The sequence below is a fragment of the Prionailurus bengalensis genome, chromosome C1 (assembly GCF_016509475.1).
Source record: "Prionailurus bengalensis isolate Pbe53 chromosome C1, Fcat_Pben_1.1_paternal_pri, whole genome shotgun sequence".
NCBI classification, from domain to species: Eukaryota; Metazoa; Chordata; class Mammalia; order Carnivora; family Felidae; genus Prionailurus; species Prionailurus bengalensis.
Window position 1 is genome coordinate 21,931,827 of NC_057345.1, and position 23,363 is coordinate 21,955,189.

A 23,363-nucleotide genomic window follows, 5' to 3' on the forward strand; every position below is an offset into this window, starting at 1 on the left:
CGAAAATCCAGCGTCGGGGGTGGGCACTCGACACGGGGCACAGCCCCGGGTAACCCCGCGAGCGCTCAGTGAATAGCAGCCCGGGGCAGGGGTGGGGGCGGTGGGGCTGAGCCCTCTCCCAGAGCTGAGGGAGTCTAACGGAGTGCCACGGGTCCCGCCGGCCTCCCTAACACTGAGAGGACGCGCCCCATTTGGAGTGGGGAGGCGGCGCTGGTCCCCGCTCCGGAGGCACTGGGAGCGCCCCCAGCCGCTGGCCCGACGGGGCCGCGCAGCTCTCGCCCAGCCCGCCCCCCGAGGCTGGAATGCGGAGCGGAGCGAGGGGGTCGGCTGGCGGCCCAGTTTCCATGATGCGGGGGGCGGGCTCGGAGGAGAAGTGGGGGGGAGGCGCGGGCGGCCGGCCAGGCTCCGAGCCGGGCCCCCCCTGGCCCCCGCTGCCCGGCCGGGCCCCTCGGGAGGAATTTCCGGCCTGGGATTGATTATAACCCTCCCATCCCCCGGCCGCCGAGACCCCCCGGCCCGCGGGGCGCGGGGGAGGGGGAGGGGGAGGGGCGGTAATGAGACCCGGCTGTGCGCCCGGGGCGGGGAGGGGGAGCTTGAGGAAGTCGCGGGCCTGGGCCATCCCCGCCCCCTCGCAGGGCGCCACTCAGCACAGCTAGGCCTCGAACCCAGGCCCCGGCCCTCTGGCCCGACTGAGGAGACTGGGGGTGGCCTCAGCGCCCAGGGAGTTTCTCTCCCAGCGTTCGTGGACAGGCATCCCTGGGAGCGGCCAAAGCCTCCTCGGGGAAACGCGGATGCCGGCCTCCTGCGGAGCGGGTAGGGCCAAGCTGGGGTCAAATGGGGTCGGAGAGCCAGCCGGGGTCGCCTTCCCGCCGCCGCGTGAGACTGAAGGCTCCTGCGGCCAGAGCTCCGAAGAGAATTCCCTGCGCCCTGCGCCGGGCTGTTGTTTGCGCTCCACTGAGGCAGTGGCCTCCTTCCTGCCTCCTCCGGCCACCCCCTTTGCTCGAGGCCCCCGTGGACCCTGCACTCAGTCCATTCCCACACACCGAGTGCTCCTCGCCGCCACCCCGGCCCTCCGGCAACCCCTCCTGCGGCTCAGGTCCCCACCCCACCCTACACCGTCCCCGCCATTCCCCCGCCCGCCTCGCTGCTCTTCCTGGGGACACCAACTCCAGGCTAAAGCTCAGTGTCCCGTTCTTGTCCTTGCCGCTCCACCTGCCCTGGCGGTTACATGTGCTCTTCCTGCTGCCTCTCCTGGCTCTTCTTCCTCGGGGCCCCTCTGTCCTCCCCCCGCCCCCCCTCCCTTGTTGGGGCTCCTCCAGCCTGAGCCCACAAGCCCATCCTCACCTTCGGCAACCAGACACCTCCCCAGAAATGTCCCTGCTCCCAGTGATCATGGTCCATTCCTACTCCTCCTGTTCCCCCTTCTGTAAAGGGCCCCCCTGCTCACCCCAAGGCCATCTCCACCAGCAGTCACCTTAGGCTCGCTGCTCTCTGCCTTCTCCCCAATCCTTCCAGTCCTGTGGACCCTCCGCTTGGGATCCCCAATTAGCTGCCTTCTCCCTACCCCAGGGCCACTGTTCTGTGCAGGGTCACCAGCCATCTTTCTACCCTGGATCTAAACCAATCACTCACTCTTGCTTAAAACCCTCAGTGGCTCCCCAGTGATGTCTAAATGGAGTTCAAAACCCCTTCTCATCTCCACAAACTGGGTCCTGCCCCCTCACACCCTCCCTCCCCCATAGCTGAACTTTCTCCCATCCCCACATCTGTGCTCTGGCCTTGGGGTGTGACCCGGGCCTTGCCTCCTGCCATGAAATCCCACTGCTCTGATCATCCCCTTGGCTCCTTCTCCTTCAGACCTTCTTTGCACCTCTGTGACCCCAGAGTAGGTCAGCCCCGCCCCTTCCAGACCCCTGCCTTCCACACCCTCACCGGGCCTCCCCTCAGCAGCACTGCACAGGAGAACTGAGATCTGTGTTTGGGATTTGAGCCTATGTCTTATGTCCCCCTGGTGGTGAGCTCCGAGGGGAGACCTGGGTCTGTCTTGGCCCTCCACTGGCTTGTTTCTCCCCCGCCCGGGGGTCCCTCCTAATCCACACCGCCCAGACAGCAGGAAAGGACTCTGCTCTCTGAGTCCCAGTTTCCTCATCTACACAAAAAGGGGGGAACACTACTTCCTAGTGTTGTTTTGAAGACTAAATAGGAGCACACATGTTCAGCATCTGGCACAAAGTGGATGCCACCAAACAGCTGATCCCTCCTCTGACCCTGGGGTTTGGGGCACAGAAGGCAGTGTTTGGGAGTTGTAGGAACCTTCCCTGGCATCATTTGGGGTGGTGGTGAAAAAGGGGTCCTCTTTTCTTAGATATTATTTTTTTTAATGCTTATTTATTTATTTGCTAGTTTGTTTGTTTATTTTTGAGAGAGAAAGGTAGAGCTTGAGCAGGGGAGGAGCAGAGAGAGAAAGGGAGACACAGAATCCGAAGCAGGATCCGGGCTCCGAGCTGTCAGCACAGAGCCCGATACGGGGCTTGAACTCACGCACTGTGAGATCATGACCTGAGCTGAAGTCGGACGCTTAACCGACTGAGCCATCCAGGCGCCCCCTCTTTTCCTAGATATAACCCCATTCGATTCCCTTGAGAGTTCAGCGAGGTCAGTGATATGCCCAGTTCGCAGAAGAGGAAACTGTCTCAGAGAGGCCAAGAGCTGCTGGCAGACACACAGCCGGGCTGGTAAGTGCTCTTCCCCTCCACAGAGGGATGTCCATGGGCCCTGCTTGGCCGGATGGACGTTCAGATGTGTGGGCAGCCAGTGGCCTTATTATTGGGACATCAGTCCCCTCCTGGATCTGCCCTGGCTCCTGTGTGACCAGGACTCCTTTCCTTCTGAACCAGACACAGGGACCCTGAGGTCCCTGCCTACTTGAGACTCCGTGTTCTCTCCGAAAGCCACTGTGGGGAGGGAACAGCTGTCATCGCCTGCATGTCACAGCCCCACCCGGGGCCACAGAACAGCAGGGCCTGGGAATTAATCTCCCTCATCTCCAGTTTAGGAACAGCCAGGCTGGCTGCGTCCAGGACGACCCGGATTTCCTGCCTGAGCCCCAGGGGTTTCTAAATGCATCTTTGTCTCTGAGCTGCCCCAGGAGCACTTAGAGGACACAGCTGAGTGACTGTGTGGCTCCCAGCAAGACCACAGCCTCAGCTAAGAATCCCGAACCCGGGCAGAGGAGAGAGCAGACTCTGGGACCCAGTTTTGATTCTACTGGTCTTTCACTGTGTGACTTTGGGCACATGCCAGGACTCCCTCCCTCTGCCTCTGTAACCGGTCCTTCCCAGGAAGAACTGGTGGGAGATTCAATAAGAAATGTTTGGCAAATAGAATCCAGAACCCCACTCCCAATGCCCCATTTTACCGGGGCAGAAACCAATGCCCAGAGAGGCACAGTGACTTGACCAGGGCAACCCAGCCAGTGAATGGCAGGGCTGGGCTTCAGGCCCCACAGTTACAGGGTCCCACCCAGGGCTCTTCAGGGCGTGCTGGGTTGTGAAAACTCAGTCCATCTCCCCACCCAAAGCTCTGAGCTGGGCGGTGGGTTTCTCCCCTGGTGTCTCTGTGCCGCTGGCAAAGCTCTTAGGAAGAATGAGCTCCCCGTCTCCATTGCTCTCCAAAGCCCAGGGAAGAGAAGGAACAGAGAACCTGGGCGACACTGGGAAGGCCAAGGAGATGAGACCTGGGAGACAGGGCAAAGCCAGCCTCCTGCCAGAGTCCATAGGGTGAGGGATGACAGTAGGAAGTCACCATCTTATCACGCTCCCCCTGGCTACCAGCTCCTTCATAGCTGTTACCTCCTTAAGTGTGCAAGACAAGCCTGAGAGGTGACACTCTCACCCCTTGTCACACATGCAATGCTACACTACCTCCCACCAGCCCTGTGACCGTGGCCAAGTCAGCTTGGCCTTATGTCTCCTCTGCAAAACAGGGACAATGGTAGCGACGACTGCAGGGGCCTGTGATGAGGACGGCACTCCACAGGAGACTGTATATGGTGGCCCTAGAGTTCTGACCTTAGCGGGTTCTTTCCCATCAGTTTCCTCTCCTATAAAATGTGAAAGTCAGGCTATTGATTGTATCTCTACAGCCACCTCCTCTGGGGACCAGAGAGGAGCCAGCCCTGGGCCCCATCCAGATGCTTCAGGGGGTGGAGTGAATAGACCATCCACCAAAAGCTGAGGAAGCAACAGCCGACTCCATGTGGGGGCCAGGCAGCATGGAGGACTTCATGGAGGAGGAAGGGGGCATTCCCGCTGGGTTTCAGAAGAGCCCTGCGGGCTGCAGAGGGGGAGGATATTCCAGGCTGCAGGGACAGCATGCACACAGCCTGGAAGCATGGGCAGGGTCAGGTGCTGGAGAAGGAGCAGGGGATGGGATGAAGGGGGTCGGGGCCTGATTGCAGAGCACCTCAAACATCAGGCTCAAGATCCAGGGCTCAGCCCTCTGGCACTGGGAGCCATGGGAGGTTTTAAAGCAGGGGAGTAGCCTGATCCATACACACCTGGGGACGGACTTTACAAACTCTTAATGTGGCATCTGGAATAGTTTCTCCAAGGGCAACAAGAGATGCGTGATGTGGAGCCCCAGGCCGACACAGGAGCAGGTATGGGGCCAGGGAAGGTTAAAGCCGCAGAAGGGGAGAAGGCACCTGGTGGCCATGGGAAAAAGCGGCAGCCCACTGCCTCCCAGGTCCTCTGGTTCTGTCCCTGAAGGCAGCCAGCTCCCTCCCACCCCTGACCCTTCCCAGCTCCCTTGCTTTACTCCATTCCCATCCTCTGGGACCCCTGTGGCAGGAATGGAAGGCAGTGATTTCGAGAAGAGCCCCTACTTAGGAGTCCGTGACTGACTGATGCTTGACTTGTGGCCTGGCCACTTATTGGCTGTGCGACCCAGTGAAGATCACTCTGTCTTCCTGAGCCTTCCTTTTCATGCTCTGTAGAATGGGGAGCTGCTGTAAGAGCCCCACTCCAAGAAGTTTTGGGAACGTGAAGCGAGCTAGCGTGTGAGAAGGCCCAGCATAGACTCCGGGGTTCCCACCTGAAGCTGGTCGTACCCTAGTGAGGCCGATCCCCACGGAAGAGGGGAAACCACATGTGGTCTCTGGAACGTGTCCACGTGCTGGGGGCCCAGGGCACCCGTGGAGGAGGAATAGTGAAGCTTCCTGGAAGAGGGGCCATTTGAGTGAGGGCTTGGGAGGAATATCAGGCAGAAGTTGCTGCATGGGCAGATGCAGGAGGGGTGAAGAGAAGGAATTATGAGTCATTTGCAGGAAGGTCAGTGGGGAGGGGAGGGGAGGGGGCAGGAGAGGACTGAATGCCTCATTCAAGGGGTTAATTTCTTTTTTTTTTTTAAGTTTTGTTTTATTTATTTTGAGAGAGAGTGCGAGCAGGGGAGGGGCAGAGAAAGAGGGAGAGAGAGAATCCCAAGCAGGCTCCATGCCATCAGTGCAGAGCCAGATGGGGGGCTTGAACTCACGAACTGGGAGATCATGACCTGAGCGGAAACCAAGAGTTGGACACTTAACCAACTGAGCCACCCAGTCACCCCTCAAGGGGTTAATTTCTAAAGACACATGCCCACATAACCTCAGGGTAGTCACTTCACCTCTCTGAGCCTCAGTTTCTTCATCTGACTACATGCCAATTGCCTGTCTCACAGGGCTGTGAGGGTTTCGTTCTTGCCAAGAGCTCCCAGAACCGGCCCAGAAGTGCCCGGTGAACCGTTTGTTGTCATTGTTTTTTTTTTATTATTTAAAAAAAATTTTTTTTCAACGTTTTTTAAAATTTATTTTTGGGACAGAGAGAGACAGAGCATGAACGGGGGAGGGGCAGAGAGAGAGGGAGACACAGAATCGGAAACAGGCTCCAGGCTCCGAGCCATCAGCCCAGAGCCTGATGCGGGGCTCAAACTCACGAACCGCGAGATCGTGACCTGGCTGAAGTCGGACGCTCAACCGACTGCGCCACCCAGGCGCCCCAGTTGTCATTGTTTTTTATACTGCTGTTAACTTAGCTCTGATGTTTTGCTTCATCTCTGTGTTCTTTTTCGATTTCTTGAATATTCTGATTGGCTCAGCTGGGGTCAGGTGGCTCTCCCTGATCCAAACAGCTGGAGCTGGAGGGAGAAGCCAGGGTCAGGCATTCCAGAGGGGCAGGGGCCAGAAATTTAGATTCTCTCAGATACCCTGGAGAGGGTGACAGGTCCCTACAAGTGCCTGCCAGACTTAGGGGGTGGGACTAGGACCTTGGGAGCTGGGTGATCTACCAGGAGCTTACAGTACCGCTGCTGGCCAGAAATGTGACTGGGGCACATGCCTGCCACCCATAGACTTAGCCACGACATGGGTGTCCAGCAAGAAACACTGAAGCTGGGCATTACCTGTGAAAATCTGCTTCCCCCTCATTCTTCTGGAAGTGCTCACAGCAGACAGGTCACAGCAGGAAACACAGAATATTTTCACAACTGAGAAAATTACATCCCGTGTTTCCCCCTCCCCCGTAAGTTAGGCTAACAGCCCCACGTGGATAGAGACGTGCCTTGGAGTACAGTAGGGCAGCAGCCGGTCACTACCGCCAACAAGAAGTCTGTGCATGGGGCTCCTGGGTGACTCAGTTGAGCAACCGACTTCGGCTCAGGTCATGATCTCACAGTTTGGGAGTTCGAGCCCCACGTCGGGCTCTGTGCTGACAGCTCGGAGCCTGGAGCCTACTTCGAATTCTGTGTCTCCCCCTCTCTCTGCCCCTCCCCTGCTCATGCTCTGTGTCTCTCTCTCTCTCAATAATAAGTAAATGTTAAAAAAAAAATTAAAAAAAAAAAAGTCTGTGTGTGCGGTAAGCTGCAGAGATCGGAGTGGTCGGTCACAGCAGCAGAGACAGCCGGGTAGAGACTAACACGCCTGGCGTATAGGAAGCACCAGCTCAGTAGTAGCTAGTCCTGGGACTGTTTGCTCCGAGACAGAACAGTGGACCTAGCTGATGTTGCCACAGGAGAATTAAAGAACTTCAGGTGACTGTAAGCAAGATAGAAATGTATTTCTCCTTCGCTTTCTCGCTGGAGCATGAGCTGTGTAGCATCAACAGGAAGACCCCAGAGTTAAGGACCCAGGCTCCTTCCATCTTGTTGCTCTGCCATCCGGAAGGCGCGGCAGCCACCTGGTCTCCGTGGTTGAAGATGCTCACTAGTCCCCCTCCCTGAGTCTGGGGACCAGCCAGGGAGAATGGGGCTGGGAAAGGAGGCTGTGCTCCCCCCTTAAAGGCGCAACACCGGATGTGCACATCCAGAATGTTCCTTTCCCATTCCTCAGAAGGAGGTTGTGGGCCACACCCAGCCCCAAGGGAGGCTGGGAAATGGTATTGGGAGACAACTAGCGGTCCTTGCTAAGATACTAAGATACCACGGGGATGTGGCGCCTCCATTTGGTGACAAATCGCATTGCTGATGCAGTAAGCCGCACACCACCAGCTGTGGGGGTGGGGAGGCGGAGGCTGCCCTCCGCCCCCCTCCCCCCGGAGCCCGGGATTCAAGGTGAGAATCCTCCAGGGCAGGTCCCTTGCTTGGGCCAAGGAGTTGGCAGCATGCTGGCCAGCTACCTCCCGCCCCTTGATTGTGCCCAGAGCAACCCCACAGGGGCCCTCTCTCCATCTCCCAGTCCGTCCCCCAGGCCTGCAGAGAGCGACTCTCAGGCTCTCAGACCATATGGTCGTTTCTCTCACCCCCACACTGCAACCCTGGGCTGGACCCGGTTCTGTCGGTACCATGAAGTCCAATGCCAGCTTCCAGATCTTGAATAAAGAGCTTTGTAAACTGTAAAGACGAAGGAAGAAGGCCCGCGGGGGTTAGTGACATGCCCATGGTCACCCGGCTTGATGATGTGTCAAGTCACCCCAGTTCGCCCTCCCCCATCTCGGGAAGCCAGGACTGCAGTTCTAGGGCTTGGTACCCAGACCCAGGGCAGGAGCGCGGCGGGAAGTCAGCCAGACACTCAGCAAAGGAGCCGGGGCGCTAGTGGACAGGAGCGCACTCGGAGAAGCCCGGGCGCCGCGGGCAGGGGGAGGGCCGTGGCCGGCGATGGCGCCACCTGGTGGCTAAGTTCCGCACCTGCGCCCGCCCGCCTCGCCCGTGCAGAGAGCCGCCGAGTTTGCGGTGGAGAAGCGGGGCAGGTCCCGGCGGAGAGCCGACTCCCCTCCGGGAGATCCTGGGGGCGCACGTGTCCTCCCGGGGCCTCATCCGGAACCCGGGTCACCGGCCTCCGGCCTCAAGGATGAGCTTCCTTGCAAACCGTAGGTTGCCTCCGATAGAAAGGACTCGGCCTTGGGTGGCTAAATTGGTGAAGCGTCAGCTTCGGCTCAGATCCTGATCTCACGGGTAATGGGTTTAAGCCCCAGGTCCGGTTCTGCGCTGTGCGGAGCCTGCTAGGGATTTTCTCTGCCCCTCCCCTGCTTGTGTTTCCTCTCTCTCTCAAAAAAAAAAAAAAAAAAAAAAGGACTCGGCCCTGGGGAAGCCGTGCTGCGTGGGAAGAGACGACACAAAACTGTGGCAGAGCTGTAGGGACAAAACCCAGTGAGGGGTGGGGGTGGAAGGTGGAGTCATGTTTACCCAGCGGCGTGGGAGCCCCTTCCAGGCGCTGCTGAAACGCGGGCTCCAGTATCCGCAGCACAGGAAACTGAGGCACAGAGACCCAAAATGGTAAGCGACAGAGCTGAGCTGGACCCCAGGACTGCCTGATCTAAACCCAAACTCTGGCCCTGGATTACTTGCCCAGGCTCTGCTGTGCCCTCCGCACCCCAAGCTTGCCTAGCCCAGCCCCTAGCTTGGGCATCCAGCCCAGGCCTGGAGAAGTTTGCCTTTATATCACCGGCCACAAACCTGGGATGTTGTGTGATGACCATTTCACCACTGCAAGGGGACCAGAGGCCCAGGGAGCTCCCTCACAAGTGCCCTCTCCGCCCTCCACTTGGGATGCCGGAGATGTAGAGGGCAGCCAGACCAGTGGTGTTTGTATCAGCTCATGTTAGGGAACTTGACCAAGGAGGTAGCCAGCCGCAGGGGGACCTCCAGGGCCGGTGCCGCCCTCCCTGTGTCATTGGCCCACAGGTTCCATATTGGATGCCAGGTGTAATGTAAAAGCTTAGTGGGGGTTGGGGGGAGTTCCTCATTTGCATTTCTTTAGCAGTGTCCCTGAGTTTCTGGACAGACTCTCAGAAACACCAGGGGTTCCTGGAAAGTGTGAATTAAGGATAAGTGTTCTATCACAGGAAGAAAGGAATTTTGGTTCTGATACAATCTGATTAAATCTCCACTTGCCTTTTGGTGAAACTCTCACTGAGAATCTAATACACCTCTGGGAAGGGGCAGGAAACCAATGTCCAGCTCAGTAAACTTGCAGGAAATGGACTCCCATTTAATCTCCACCAGTCAAGAAACAGAACACTGCCAGCAGGCCCAGAAGGCCCAGTGGCCCTTTCTCTTTGGCCAAAAGCACACACAACCTAGAATAGGTTTAGTTTCTTTGTTTCTTTTAATGTTTATTTATTTATTTTTGAGAGAGAGCGTGAGTGAGCACGAGCAGGGAAGGGGCAGACAGGGGAAAACAGAATCCAAAGCAGGCTCCAGGCTCTGAGCTGTCAGCACAGAGCCCCACACGGGGCCTGAACCCACGAATCCTGAGATCATGATCTGAGCCAAAGTCAGGACACTTAGCCAACTGAGCCACTGAGGCCCCAATTTCGTTTTTTAAAACAGCTACAGTTGAGGGGCACCTGGGTAGCTTAGTTGGTCTTGATCTCAGTTGAAGTCACGATCTTATAGTTCATGAGTTGGAGCCCCACATCGGGCTCTGTGCTGATGGTGTGGAGCCTGCTTTGGATTCTGTCTCTCCTTCTCTGCCCCTTCCCTGCTTGGGCTCTCTCTCTCAAAAATAAATAAATAATGATAACAGTAATAAAAGTTAACTAAAAAAACTTTAAGAAAGTGAATTTTTTCTACTATTGGAAAATAAGCACCTTTGGTGGGAAGAGGAACAGCTTTGAATGATTTTTAAATTTGATTACATCGGGGCACCTGGGTGGCTCAGTCGGTTAAGCATCCGACTTTGGCTCAGGTCATGATCTTGCTGTTCGTGGGTTCTAGCCTCTTGAAGACTCTTCCCTGTCTGGTTCATCTCTGGTTCACCTTCGAATCCTCCTCAAGACGTGAGGAGGATTTTGCAGATGTGTGGGAGGAATTTGTCAGTGTTTGGCCGCCTTCCTCCCTGCCTCTCTAGTCTACTTGGGGCCTGGGATGGGGGTGCTCCTCAGTTGGGCCGTAGGGCATCTCGGCGGGGAGGCAGCGCGGTGCTCCCTTCGCTGAAGCTGAGGGAGTGAAGTCCTCCCTCTGCCGCCCTGGGAGTTTGCTGCCCGGCCCTCTTGAGCGGCCTGGACTCTGGCCTGCTGTCCGGACAGGTCCTCCAGCTCCCACAGAGACTGAAAAGACACCCCACACACAAGTGAAACCAGTAATCGCTGGGTTCATGGGCCAAGTAAGCGCAGCTGCAACTTTTTGTCCTGACCTTTCCCACCTGCCCTCAGACGCCCCTGCCTTGGCCTTCAGGGAGGCCTCTGGGAGGAGAACCAAGGGGAATGCAGTGACAGTCCAAGCAGCCACCTACGCTCTGTCCTGGGGCTGTCCCCAGGGCTCTGCCCCGATGCAGGGGCCACCACCCTGCAGCGCCTAGGGACACAGTTCGTGGTTTCGGCGTGGACAGACATCCCTTGGTGAGCACTTCTTGTGTGACGGCCCCTGAGCTTATTTCTTCCTCCCCTTTGGTTGCCTGTAATTAGGGGGTTTTCGGTCCCTTAACCTTCTTCGCTTGAGAAAATACTGACTAGAAGGCCTTTCGGTTCAGTTGGTGAGGTCCCGACTTCTGGGGAGGAACCAACGTTCGCAGAGGCACCCTGGGCTTCATGTGGTTTGTCCGTTGCTGCGGCTGTTGGTATCTTTGGATACAACCGGCTGTGTTCTCGTTGGGAAGTGGGAAATGAAGTTTGATTCCCGAATGCAGCCCTTCCGGGCTGTGTTCTCCAACACTGGGCAGTCTCCTTTTGCAGCACTTCTTGGCCACAGTGTTTGTTAGATTTTAGAGAAAAATGACCAATGAGTGAATCCATAGACTATGATATTTGAAAATTTGGCCTTTAGGGGCGCCTGGGTGGCTCAGTCGGTTGAGCGTCCGACTTCGGCTCCGGTCATGATCTCGAAGTTTGTGAGTTTGAGCCCCTCATCGGGCCCTGTGCTGACAGCTCAGAGCCTGGAGCCTGCTTCGGATTCTGTGTCTCCCTCTCTGCCCTGCCCCGGCTTGTGCGCGCTTGGGCTCTCTCTCGCTCTCTCAGAAATAATAAGTGAATAAACTTGAAAAAAGAAAAGAAAATTTGGCGTTTAAATTTTTATTTGGATCTTGTGTATTTGTATCCATGTATGCTGTAAATGTGAGCTGTCTTCTCTACCTCTGGGTGGTGTTGTTAAAATTAATTTGTAAAAGAGCTCTATTTAGTTGATTTAAAGGCAAGTGCTTGTTAGGGGCACCTGGGTGGCTCAGGCAAGCATCCGACTCCTGATTTGGGCTCAGGTCATGATTTCACAGTGCGTGGTTTCGAGCCCTGGATTGGGCTCTGTGCTGACAGTGCGGAGCCTGCTTGGGATTCTCTCTCCCTCTCTCTCTGCCCCTTCTTGTGTACTCTCTCTCTCTCAAAGTAAGTAAACAAACTTAAAAAAAAAAAATAAAGGCAAGTGCTTGTAAGAACTGGGTATTCTAAGACTCAAGTTCACATGATTTGGGGAAATATTTGACATTAGAGCTAATTTAGGATTGTTGGTTTAATGAAAACATCTTTTTAGAGTTAGCACTAGATGCAGAACTTCTGTTCTACTGTGTTTACTGCAAGTCAGGCAGGTTCAGGTTATCTCTATTGCCAAATTTGTTAGAAAAAGGGGAAAAGAACCTTACAACTTTGATGCCTCCTTAAAGTCTTAGGGGTAATCCAAACATGATTACTGAGAACAAATAAACAGATGTAAATAATTACTAAACAGGTTTATCTGCTTCTTGCTCCTGTTACAGAAAACCTATAACAACAAACAGTTCACAATGACTACTTTTCACTAGAAACTAAGGTTTTTAAGAGTTAAGAATAGATATAATCATGATTACAGAAATAATAAGGGAAACAACTCAGGGTGCCTGGGTGGCTCAGTCGGTTAAGCGTCCGACTTCAGCTCAGGTTATGATCTCATGGTTCATAAGTTCAAGCCCAGCATCGGGCTCTGTGCTGATGGCTCAGAGCCTGGAGCCTGCTTCGGATTCTGTGTCTCCCTCTCTCTCTGCCCCTCCCCTACTTGCATTCTGTATCTCTCTCTCTCTCTCTCTCTCTCTCTCTCAAAAATAACATTAAAACAAGAAGAAAAAGGAAAGTGAGATCGGTTATTTCAAGAGGGAAGGCTTAGGACAAAATCTGAATGTCAAAAGCACAGTTGTAAAAGGTTTGTGAGAAGGGCGTCTCTGAAGAATGTTGTTGCGGTTGGGACTGAGAAAGGTTATGGAGCCTATAAAGCTTATTAAGGAGTGATCAGCCCCCAGGGAAGGGAAAGGTGAGGAAGAAAGCAGCACCAGGTAGACGTTGAGAGGTGATACACCAGCAGAAGCTTCAGCTGATTCCCTGAAATTGGATCCAAAAGTTGGATTCTCCTTCAGAACCATCTTAAATGGGGGCAAAGAGCTGGAATTTTATACTCTCCTATTGGATAGTCATTGGATGTGACCACCGAAGAAGAGGACATGACCTTGGCAAGGCAGCTTTCTTCAGTCAAGTCCATCCCTGATGGCGCCTGACTGCTGAGATTGCTGGCCGAGTTCCCACAGCTGAAAGCCCTTCGTTCCTGGTGGAGATTCTGGTCAGCATGTCCCAACACGCACAACTCAGATCCACACAGCGCCCTGTGTATCCTAGTCCCAGTAAGCATATATCAACATGGGGGGTGACAGGGTAGGAAAAAGGAGGGACTGCATACATTTTTTAAAGCTTCATCTTATTGTTGGAGGTGCCTGGCTGGCTCAGTTGGTGGAGCACGAGATTCTTGATCTCAGGGTCATGAGTTTGAGCCCCACGTTTACTTAGAGTTTACTTTAAAACAAACATATTTTTAAAAAATTCATCTTGTTGGAACGGATGAGGTTTAATATCAGAAATACACCAGGATAAGACTGGAATTTTTTTTCTCTTTCTCTGTTAAAATGATAGTTTTTGGGGCACCTGGCTGGCTCAGTCAGTGGGACATGAGACTCTTGATCTCAGGGTCATGAGTTCAAGGCTCACATTGGGTGTAGAGATTACTTAAAAATAAAATCTTTCAAAAAAATGATATTTTTCTTAGCTATTGGTCTACTCATAATAAGAAATCGTAAACAAAGGTTTCTCTTTACTTTTAACGTAATCTTCCTAGAAAAAGTTTTCCGTGTTTTGCCCTAGGGTCTTTGATTACTTAAAGCTGAATCTTCTCAATATTAAAAGAGCTAAGTTTTGCTAACAACTATATAACTCTCTGTGTTTGCCTTTGAATCTCTTAATGCCACTTTAGCTAAATAGATAATTAAGATTATTAAGTTTTGTAATGATCCGTAATCCTATTCAGTCCTGTGCTTTAAAACATTCTGAGATTTCTGACAGATTTCCTAAAATTTAACTTCTAAATGAAGTGTCTCATTTTCTTTACTAATTAGGCTTATTTGGTATGTCAAATTATATGGGCAGCATCGTCAAATAAGTGATGATAGACCTTCAGAGGTGATATTGCATGGGTGAATGCTCTAACTGTTCCAGAAATTCTAAGGTTTTGATATGCCCTGGTTTAACGTCATCACTTGTAATTCTAATGATTAAAGTGTTGTGTGTCACAGAAGTACCCAAATTTCCTTATCATTCGCATCATAATGAACTCTAACCAGATCTTTAGCCACCTTCCTCGGGGTTGAGTCCTTTGTCATTTGTGGTCGTTGTTTGGCTCTGATGCTCGCAAAAGTGTTTCAGCTTTAAGGAGATTCATAGAGAGGACTCTTGACAAATACAGCTCTCTGACAATTTCCGGAACTAATGGGAAGACTGCATTCGAACAGAATAATAAGAGGGGACTGGGTGAACTGAGGAAGGTGAGTTGATCAAAAGTCTCAAATGCTAAGAAGGTTCTTGAAATAATGACAAATGCATGTTCCTTTTGTACATTGGAGAAGATTTTGTTAGCAAGAGCGAAAGACAGAAAACAAAGGCTTCCAAGGATGGGTGTCAGCATGGAGCATTTGCCATCCAAGAGACTGAAGCTAAAAACCTGTTTAAACTCATTGTCAGCTCGCTTCGCCATGTCCTTTTTGCTCATGAACTTGTTAAACAGGTTTGGCATTAGCACCCTTTGGGGGCAGCCAAAAACATGCAGATGACAAAAACAGAATGCCCATTTGAAGAGACCCATGTGTCCTTGTTGCTGGAGATCCAGGCTTGGGAAAGTGCCCAGTGCTACAGGCAGTACTCGGCATTACTCCATGCGGTGTGTTTGACTGTAACTCTTTGAACAGCTAGTTATTCTGGAGATGTTGCTTTGGAAGCTGGTGCCCTGGTGTTTGGCGATCAACGTATTTGTGGAATAGATGAATTTGACAAGATAGGTAATCAACATGAAACCTTGTTAGATTATGGAGCAGCAAGGTGTGGAGGCAGGTGTGGTTTGTAGCCTCCCTGCCAGAACTTCCAGGATTCTGCTGCAAGTCTGGCTGGAGGGTGCCTGGCTGGCTCGGTCGGAAAAGCATGTGACTCTGGATCTCGGGGTCGTGAGTTCAAGCCCCACGCCGGGTGTAGAGTTTCCTCGAGGGGCGCCTGGGTGGCACAGTCGGTTAAGCGTCTGACTTCAGCCAGGTCACGATCTCGCGGTCCGGGAGTTCGAGCCCTGCGTCAGGCTGTGGGCTGATGGCTCAGAGCCTGGAGCCTGTTTCTGATTCTGTGTCTCCCTCTCTCTCTGCCCCTCCCCCGTTCATGCTCTGTCTCTCTCTGTCCCAAAAATAAATAAACGTTGAAAAAAAAATTAAAAAAAAAAAAAAGACAAACAGCCTCTGAGAATTTTTAAAATTAAGTTTATTTATTTTCTCGAGAGAGATCGTGAGTGAGGGTGGGGCAGAGAGAAAGAGGGAGAAGAGAATCCCAAGCAGGCTCCGCACTTGTCAGCGCAGAGGCTGATGTGGGCCTTGATCTCACGAACTGTGAGATCATGACCTAAGCCGAAACCAAGAGTTGGATGCTTACCCGACTCAGTCACCCAGGCACCCCAATATCTGAGGATTTAAAAAGGGAGAGAGCCTTGCAGTCCACATTTGACTTGGTCTTTCTGTTGTTACACTAGAAGTGAGAAACATGCCCATTTACTGTCTGAACGTGTGATTTACTATGCTAAGAGCTGGAAAGCAGAGAACCATGGTCATTTGAATGGTCCAGATTCAAATACTTCTGTACTTGAAGGGGTTTCATTCATTCATTCTTTCTTTTTTTTTTTATTTTAATGTTTATTTATTCTTGAGAGAGAGAGAGAATGTGAGCGAGCAGGGAAGGGGCGCAGAGAGAGGGAGGCAAAATCAGAAGCAGGTTCCTCACTGTCAGCGCAGAGCAGGACACAGGGCTTCAACCCAACCAAGATCATGACCTGAGTGGAAGTCAGATGCTCAAGAGACTGAGCCACCCGGGCGCCCCCTTGAAGTGGCTTCTGATACAACATTATCAGGAAGATTAAAGGTGGTTCCTGGAGGAACACTGGATACAATCCCCCACCAGCTGTGGAGAAGGTACACTGGCTATGCTCTGCGGTATGTCCGTCTGAGGCGATCCCCAGATGCTGCTCGAATTCCTCAAGACTTTTACCTTGAGCTCTGGAAACAGAGCCAGTGGTTAGATGGCTCACCAGTCACTACGAGGCAGCTGGAGTCTCTGATTTGTCTACATCAGGTTCTATGCCAGCAGTGCAGAGCCAGCTTGGGGTTCTCTCTCTGCCCTTCCCTCACTCTCCCTCCCTCTCTCTCTCTCAAAATAAATACATTAAAAAAAAAAAAAAACTTAAAAAAAAAAAAGGCCAAAGGTTTACCACCTTCAAACTGGTACACCGTGTAAAAGGGCTACCAAGCTAGGACCTCCTGGGAGGTGCTAAAAAGAATTAATTATTGAAGAATTGGAAAAAAATAAGCGCCCCCCCCCCAACTTCTGGAAGATGATACCCCAAAAGTAATGTAATAGGGAAAGGTGTTGATTTATATTTTTTTGTGATTCTTGTTTGAAACATTGCTGGTTCTCTAATGTTTGCTCTTCCATATTTAAGAAAAAATTTTTGTTTTAAGCTATCTATGACTTACAGAAATTGGTAAAATATTCCTTTGTAAACAAACATAAAATATAAATATTTTCCTCCCTACTCCATCCCTCCAAAATTCAGAAACTCTCAGTGCATATTCTTATATTCTCATGGCAACATAGGTATTTACATAAGTTCAATAAGGCCCTGTTCTCCTTCTGACAAGACAGTTGGAAACGTTAGATTACCAACACTTTGGCTGGAATGTCCTATTTGAGACAGACATGCGGAGACTCACATATGACAGGCAGCTCTCAGGAACTAAGGGTGACTTGATGGCACCAATGAACCCTTTGGAAAAATTGGCCGGGTAGCTTTTGCTTACAGGGTTGCTGGTAGCCTTATCAGGTGAGTAAAGAAGGTCACTTCTTAGCGGGTACGGGGACCTCAGGATACTTTGGGAACCTGCAGAAGAGAGGACATCATCCAAAACTATAGGCATTGCAGGCAGACTCTGAGGGCAAGTATTTGGCTTGGCTGTTTGGCCTTGAGAGGCTGTTAAGTTCCAGCAAAGCTGAAAAGAGGCTGAAAAGTTCCAGCCAAGCAGAGGAAAACAAAATAAAAGACAAAAACCCCCGATATGGCCAGTCACATTCTCGCCACCCTTATGTAAATAATTAGGCCGACTTTGGTAAAGCTGGACAAAATAAATTCGTCTTAATTTGCCTATCTTTGGAAATGAGGGTGATTTTAGAGAAATTATGCGTCAGTAACATACCTTTGTAGATGTTCGATCAACTGAGTGTTGTTTGCCTATAAAGCTGGGCTGGACTCTGAATTGTGGTTTCCTCGAATATCTGGCTATGACTCTCCAAACTGAGGTGTCCAGTCTTCTTCCATTCTCTTGACTTGGCATCACTGGGAACTGACACTGCCCTTTTTCCTGAAGCCCTGCAGACTGAAGCCGGACGACTTGAGGTAAACTCCAGAGAAACTGTCACAACGGCCCGTGTTGAGACCTATTTGCTAATTCCTATAGACACCTTTACAGGTTGGTTTGAAGCTTCTCTATGCATCCAGAGGAGGCCTCGGAAGCTGTCAAAACACTTTTAAATGAAATAATTCCTACATTTGGATTGCCACTAACAATTCAGAGTGACAAGGGAGTGGCATGTATGGTGAAAGTCACACTAAGTGTCCAATGCCTTAGCCATTCAGTGGAAATCACATGCTCCCTGGAAAAAATGAACCCTGTACTTAAACAAACTTTGGCAAGGGGAGCCTGGATGGCTCAGTCGGTTAAGCATCCAACTCTTGGTTTCAGCTCAGGTCATGATCTCGTAGTTTGGTGAGTTCGAGGCCCACGTCGGGCTCCGGGCTGACAGCATGGAGCCTGCTTGAGATTCTCTGTCTCCCTCCCCCGCTCGTGCTATTCTGTCTCTCTCAAATAAGTAAACTTAAAAAAAAATTAAAAAAAAAAAAAAAAAACGACTTTGGCAAAAATTTGCCCAGAAACCACTTGGGAAAGAGCTTTGCTGGTTGCCCTGCTTTGGGTAAGAATAACCTCTAGAAGTAAGTATGGTGTAAGCCTGTTATAAAATATTATATGGAAGACACTTTCTATACTCTTTTCATGACTTAGGAGTTCCTGATGGGGCTCGCATTAGGAAATCGGATCCTATCAGGTACATTCAACCATTGGGAAATACTCTAAGTTTGCTTCTGGCAGGTTGATGTACCCCCCTGTCCCAGATGTGCCCTTACACTGCCTGAACATGCTAGAGACTGGTGTCACTGAACACCTGAGAGAGTGGGCACCTGGAATACCAATCCAACCTCCCTGGACGGGACCTCTTATGAGGTGCTGTTGACCCCCCATTCTTCAGTGAGCTTAAGGAGAATTAAGTGGATTTACCACCACATTGAGCTGGTTCCACAAGAATCCACAGTTTCCCGGCACCCTGTCAAGGAGAACATCAAAAAGGATCCTGCTTGGACTAGTGACGGAACTGAAACTACTATTTTGGGGAGCTGGTCCCAAGAAATCAAAGGATATTTCTAAATACATAAAGTTTCTGTTCCTCTAACCCTGATCTAACCCCATTTCAGCTGGAAGTAACTAGAGTGGTCATTGTCCCAATTCCCGCATGAGCGAGGGATGATCAAAAGACAGTGGGGATTGAAACCCGTAACCAACAGCATTAATAAGCATAGGTGCAACCCTTTACCAAGACCTTTCTGTTTGCCCTTAAATACCCCTCCCTCCTCCTCCAGGGAGGCAGAGTGGAACCTTGCCCTCTGGTCTCTTCCGTTGGGCTGCCTCTCGCTTAAACCCTTTCCTTGCTGCACACTCCCTGTCTCAGTGATTGGCTTTGCTGTTATCAGGCAAATGAACTTCGGTTTGGTTACACTTGGGACATGATGGTTGTCCTGTAGCTTAATGATAGGTGGCCTGCGGAGCCATCTTTTAAAATATCAGCTTCAATGAGGTATTATTTAGGTCATTAAAATTCACCCGTGAAGGAGGGAAGGAACGGTAAGGTCAGCCAAGGCCTTCTGACTGGTTATAATAAGACTATACCAATATTTATATCTGTATTGTTAGATACATCATGTATCCATTTATATATTTTAAATAGTTTTCTTTCCCCTTTTCCTCATTATCGTATATAGGCTCTGGCTAAATTTACCATTTAGTATGGGGGTCAGCAAATTTTCTATAAGGAGACCACAAAATTATAAACACCCTGTCCCCCTTACCCCCAAATGAGCCATGAGTCAGTTTTTTAGAATCTGAGAGCTATTAAATGTTTGTTACAATGATTTGCCTCTGCTGCCCACAGACCGTTCACGTACGAACATGGCTGGGCACCAGCGGTGGCCAGTGCGGCTCAAATTTGTAGAACTTCCGTGCATCATGAAATATTTTATTTTTTTCAACCATTTAAAAATGTAAAATTTAGGGGCACCTGGGTGGCTCAGTTGGTTAAATGTCTGAGACTTTGGCTCTGGTCATGATCTCACAGTTTGTGAGTTCAAGCCCCCTATAGAGCTCTGTGCTGACAGCACAGAGCCTGCTTTGGATCCTCTGGCCCCCTCTCTCTCCGCTCCTCCCCCTACCTCAAAAATAAACATTAAAAAAATGTAAGATTCATTCTTAGCTCAAGGGCCCTATTAAAAATAGGCAGTAGGCTGGGTTTAGGCATATCCTGTGTTTCACTGACCTTACTTTAGTCCATAGGCTGCAGGATACAAACAAGGGGTAACTAACAGAACTAGAAATGTGTAAATTACCTGAGGGGTTTTGTAGATACTGGGGAGATAGTAGGTTGACTCCCTGGACTTAAAATAAAAATTAGCAGACTTTTTAGGTTTGAGAAAAAGTAGAATTCCCATATATGCCTCCCCCTTCCCCCCCTCTTGTTAACATCTTGCATTGGTGTGGTACATTTGTTATGGTTGGTGAACCAATAATGATGCAGTATTATTAACCAGAATCCATACTTTACATTAGGGTTTGCTATGTTGTACACTCGATGGGTTTTGATAAATGCGTCATGTCACATAGTCATCGCTACAGTATCCTACAGAATAGTTTCACTGCCCTAGAAATGCCCTGGGCCCCCTGAGTCCCTCCTTCCCTTATCCCTGAACCCCTGGTAACCACTAATCTCTTTACTGCCTCTACAGTGTTGCCTTCTCCAAATATCATATAGTTGGAATCTCTCAGTCTATGGGCTTTCAGATCAGCTTCTTTCACTTAGTGATAATAACACTTAAGGCTCTTCCATGTCTTTCAGTGGCTTGATGGCTCATTTCCTGGCATTGAGTAACACCCCATTGTAGGTGGTACCACCATTTATCTGTTTTTCCACCCATTGAAGGATATCTTGGTTTCTTCCAGTTTTGACAATTATGCATAGAGCTGCTATAAACATTCACGTGCAGGTTTTTGTGTGGACATATGTTTTCAACTCATTTGGGTAAGTAGGAGCATGATTGCTGGCTGGTAATTATGAGTACATTTAGGTTTGTGGGAAACTGCCAAAGTGGTGGTACCATTTTGCATTCCCTTCAGCAGTGAGTTCCTGTTGTTCTATATCCTTGTCAGCGTTTGGTGTTGTCAGTGTTTTGGATCTTGGCCATTCTGATAGGCATGTATTGGTATCTCAGTATTGCTTTACTTTGCATTTCCTTGGTGACATATGAGGTTGAACATCCTGTCATTGGTTCCTTTGCCATCTGTATGTCTTCTTTGGTGAAGTGTCTGTTCAGATCTTTTGCTTCCTTTTTAATTGGGTGTTTGTTTTCTTACTGTTTTAAGAGTTGTGTGTGTTGGATACAAGTCCTGTGTTGGATACGTGTGTAGTTTGCAAATATTTTCTTCTAGTTTGTCACTTGTCTTTCTACTCTTTCAGCAGTGCCTTTCACAGAGCAGAAGTTTTTTTAAGTTACTATTAATAAGGCCTAGTTTGCCAGTTTTTTTTTGTGAGTTGTGCTATTAGTGTTGTATCTAAAAAGTTATTGCCAAGGGGCACCTGACTGGATAAGCAGGTGGAGCATGTGACTCAATGTCGGGGTTGTGTTTGAGCACCATGTTGGGTGTAAAGATTACTTAAATGAAAATAAACAAAAAGTCATTGCCAAATGCAAGGTCACCTAGATTTTTTTCCCTATCTTGTAGCAGCTTTGTGTTCCATATTCAGGTCTATAATCCATTTTGAGTTACTTGTTTTTGTGAAAAGTGTAAGATCTGTGTCCGGGTTCATTTTTGTCCATGTAGATATGCATTTGTTCCAGCACCATCTGTTGAAAAGGGCATCCTTTCTGTATTGAATTGCCTTTGCTCTTTGCCAAATATCAGTTGACGAAATTTGTGTGGGTCTGTTTCTAGGCTCTCTATTCCACTGATGTATTTTATGGTTTTGTTTTGTTTTGTTTTGTTTGTTAGTTTCTTTAGCCAGTACAACTCTGTTTTGATCACTAAAACTTATAGTCAGCCTTGAAGTTAGTTAGAATCAGTCCTCTGACTTTGTTCTTCTCCCTCAATATTGTGTTGACTATTCTTGCTCTCCCCTTGCTTCTTTCCACGTAAATTTTATTTTTTATTTTTATTTTTTTTTTACATTTATTTATTTTTGAGACAGAGAGAGACAGAGCATGAGCAGGGGAGGGTCAGAGAGAGTGGGAGACACAGAATCCGAAACAGGCTCCAGGCTCTGAGCTGTCAGCCCAGAGCCCGATGCAGGGCTCGAACTCATGGACCGCAAGATCATGACCTGAGCCGAAGTCGGACGTCCAACCGACTGAGCCACCCAGGCACCCCTCCACATAAATTTTAAAATCAGTTTGTTGATATCCTCAAAATAACTTGCTAGGATTTTGATTTGGTTGAACTGACACTTTAATAATATTGAGTCCTTCTATCCATGAACATGGAATATCTCTCCATTTATTTAGATCTTTGACTTCTTCCACTGGAGATCTTGTACATATTCAGTTAGATTTATATACATAAGTATTCCATGGGGGGGGGGGTGTCCTAATGTAAGTTTTTTTTTTTTAATTTCAAATTGTTCATTGCAATTGACTTTTGTGTATTAATCTTGTATCCTAAAAACAGCTTGATTTAGTGGCAGGAGTTTTTCTGTGAATTCTTTAGGACTTTTTACAAAGATCATATCATTTGTGAATAAATACAGTTTTATTTCTTCCTTCTCAATCTGTACCTTTTATTTCCTTTTATTGTCTTATTGTATTACTTAGGACTTCCAGTATCATATTGACTAGGAGTGGTGAGAGGGGATAGCCTTGCCTTGTTGCTGATCTTGGGGGAAAGCATCTAGTTTCTCACCATTAAGTATGAGGTTAGCTGTAGGTCTATTCGTAGATTTATCAAGTTGAGGAGGTACTCTTCCATTCTTTTTTTTTTTTTTTAAAGTTTATTTATTTTGAGAGAAAGAGAGAGGAAGAGAGCACAAACAGGGGAGGGGCAGAGAGAGAGGGAGAAAGAGAGAATCCCAAGCAGGTTCTGCACTGTCAGCATGGAGCCGGTTACGGGGCTCAAACTCATGAAATGTGAGATCATGACCTGAGCAGAAACCAAGAGTCAGATGCTTAACTGACTGAGCCACCCAGGTGTTCCGGGAATCTTCTATTCCTAGTTGACTGTGAGTTTTTGTCATGAATGAATATTAGATTTCTTAAATGCCTTTTCTGCACCTATTGGTATGCTCATGTCATTTTTCTTCTTTAGCCTGTCATGTGATGGATTATTTTAATTGAATTTTGAATATTAGTCTTGCATACATGGAATAGCTGTTTGTGGTATATAATTCTTTTAATGCAATATTGGATTCTATTTGCTACAATTTTGTTGAGGATTTTTATATCTATGTTCATAAATATTGGTCTGTAGTTTCCCTATCTTGCAATGTCTTTGTCTGGTTTTGGTATTGGGGTAATTTTGGTCTCATAAAATGAGTTAGGAAGCATTTCCTGAGCATCTATTTTCTGGAAGAGATTGAGAACTGGTATTTCTTTTCTTAAATGTTTAATAGAATCCCCCAGCGAACCATCTGGGCCTGGTGCTTTCTGTTTTGGAAGGCTATTAATAATTGATTTGATTTCTTTAATAGATATAGGCCTATTCAGATTATTTCTATGTCAGTTTTGGTAGATTGTTTTTCAAGGAATTGTTCCGTCTCCTCTAGATTATCAGATTTGTGGAGATAGTTGTTCATAATATTCTTTTATTATCCTTTTAATGTCCCAGGATTGTAGCGATGGCCTCTTTCATTTCTGATAGTAATAATTTGTATCTTTTATTGGTTAGCCTGGCTAGAAGTTTATAATAAAAAAAAAATCATTCTTTGATTTTTTTTTTCTCTACTGATTTTGTTTTCAATTTCATTGATTTCTGCTCTAATCCTTCTGCTTACTTTGGATTTAATTTG